At 45.7% G+C, this 2,500-nt stretch overlaps 1 long non-coding RNA gene and 2 other non-coding genes across 4 annotated transcripts in view; all 3 read left to right on the forward strand.

The window, feature by feature from the left end:
- Positions 1 to 2,500, forward strand: part of LOC125784859 (uncharacterized) — a 368,340-nt gene that overhangs the window by 90,913 nt on the left and 274,927 nt on the right. The gene's annotated exons all lie outside the window — the stretch shown is intronic.
- Positions 1,020 to 1,092, forward strand: trnar-ccu (transfer RNA arginine (anticodon CCU)). The gene has a single exon. It is a non-coding gene; the product is annotated as a tRNA-Arg (tRNA).
- Positions 1,900 to 1,972, forward strand: trnar-ccu (transfer RNA arginine (anticodon CCU)). The gene has a single exon. It is a non-coding gene; the product is annotated as a tRNA-Arg (tRNA).

Here is a 2,500-nt window from a genome sequence, read left to right on the forward strand (position 1 = left end):
AGCAGAGTGGCGCAGCGGAAGCGTGCTGGGCCCATAACCCAGAGGTCGATGGATCGAAACCATCCTCTGCAAGCTGAACTTTTAGTTGCATGCAGTGTGGCAAGGAATTTGAATCTTCTTCAAACAAATATAAATTACTGACACAGATTGTATTTCATTCTTCCTAGGTTCTCCAAAAATAGAGGTGTCTGGTTTTCAACTTGCTGACTGTTAAGTAACAGAGTGGCGCAGCGGAAGCTTGCTGGGCCCACAACCCAGAGGTCGATGGATCGAAAGCATCCTCTGCTAGCTGAACTTTTAGTTGCATGCAGTGTGGCAAGGAATTTCAATCTTTTTCAAACAAATATAAATTGCTGACACAGATTGTATTTCATTCTTCCTAGGTTCTCCAAAAATAGAGGTGTCTGGTTTTCAACTTGCTGACTGTTAAGTCGCAGAGTGGCGCAGCGGAAGCGTGCTGGGCCCATAACCCAGAGGTCGATGGATCGAAACCATCCTCTGCTAAATATCTCATTTATCACATGCTTGGATTCAAATTCTTACTAGGCGCTCCTAAAAAATAGTTTTCTAATGGCTAAGGCACTGGCCTCCTAAGCCAGGGATTGTGGGTTCGAGTCCCATCTGGGGTGGAAAATAGCAGAGTGGCGCAGCGGAAGCGTGCTGGGCCCATAACCCAGAGGTCGATGGATCGAAACCATCCTCTGCTAGCTGAACTTTTAGTTGCATGCAGTGTGGCAAGGAATTTCAATCTTTTTCAAACAAATATAAATTGCTGACACAGATTGTATTTCATTCTTCCTAGGTTCTCCAAAAATTAGAGGTGTCTGGTTTTAAACTTGATGACTGTTAAGTAGCAGAGTGGCGCAGCGGATGCGTGCTGGGCCCATAACCCAGAGGTCGATGGATCAAAACCATCCTCTGCTAAATATTACATTTATCACATGCTTGGATTTAGATTCTTACTTTGCGCTCCTAAAAAATAGTTTTCTGGATCAAGTTTAAGTTAAGCATGCAGTCTAGCCCCAGTGGCCTAATGGATAAGGCACTGGCCTCCTAAGCCAGGGATTGTGGGTTCGAGTCCCATCTGGGGTGGAAAACAGCAGAGTGGCGCAGCGGAAGCGTGCTGGGCCCATAACCCAGAAGTCGATGGATCGAAACCATCCTCTGCTAGCTGAACTTTTAGTTGCATGCAGTGTGGCAAGGAATTTCAATCTTTTTCAAACAAATATAAATTGCTGACACAGATTGTATTTCATTCTTCCTAGGTTCTCCAAAAATAGAGGTGTCTGGTTTTCAACTTGCTGACTGTTAAGTAGCAGAGTGGCGCAGCGGAAGCGTGCTGAGCCCATAACCCAGAGGTCGATGGATCGAAACCATCCTCTGCTAAATATCTCATTTATCACATGCTTGGATTCAAATTCTTACTAGGCGCTCCTAAAAAATAGTTTTCTAATGGCTAAGGCACTGGCCTCCTAAGCCAGGGATTGTGGGTTCGAGTCCCATCTGGGGTGGAAAATAGCAGAGTGGCGCAGCGGAAGCGTGCTGGGCCCATAACCCAGAGGTCGATGGATCGAAACCATCCTCTGCTAGCTGAACTTTTAGTTGCATGCAGTGTGGCAAGGAATTTCAATCTTTTTCAAACAAATATAAATTGCTGACACAGATTGTATTTCATTCTTCCTAGGTTCTCCAAAAATAGAGGTGTCTGGTTTTCAACTTGATGACTGTTAAGTAGAAGAGTGGCGCAGCGGAAGCGTGCTGGGCCCATAACCCAGAGGTCGATGGATCGAAACCATCCTCTGCTAAATATCTCATTTATCACGTGATTGGTATCAAATTCTTAATTTGCGCTCCAACAAATAGTTTTCTGGATCAAGTTTAAGTTAAGAAAGCAGTCTAGCCCCAGTGGCCTAATGGATAAGGCACTGGCCTCCTAAGCCAGGGATTGTGGGTTCGAGTCCCGTCTGGGGTGGAAAATAGCAGAGTGGCGCAGCGGAAGCGTGCTGTGCCCATAACCCAGAGGTCGATGGATCGAAACCATCCTCTGCTAGCCGAACTTTTAGTTGCATGCAGTGTTGCAAGGAATTTGAATCTTCTTCAAACAAATATAAATTACTGACACAGATTGTATTTCATTCTTCCTAGGTTCTCCAAAAATAGAGGTGTCTGGTTTTCAACTTGCTGACAGTTAAGTAGCAGAGTGGCGCAGCGGAAGCGTGCTGGGCCCATAACCCAGAGGTCGATGGATCGAAACCATACTCTGCTAAATATCTCATTTATCACATGATTGGATTTAGATTCTTACTTTGCGCTCCTAAAAAATAGTTTTCTGGATCAAGTTTAAGTTAAGCATGCAGTCTAGCCCCAGTGGCCTAATGGCTAAGGCACTGGCCTCCTAAGCCAGGGATTGTGGGTTTGAGTCCCTTCTGGGGTGGAAAATAGCAGAGTGGCGCAGCGGAAGCGTGCTGGGCCCATAACCCAGAGGTCGATGGATCGAAAC

This window comes from Astyanax mexicanus, chromosome 20 (genome assembly GCF_023375975.1).
Source record: "Astyanax mexicanus isolate ESR-SI-001 chromosome 20, AstMex3_surface, whole genome shotgun sequence".
Taxonomy (NCBI): domain Eukaryota; kingdom Metazoa; phylum Chordata; class Actinopteri; order Characiformes; family Acestrorhamphidae; genus Astyanax; species Astyanax mexicanus.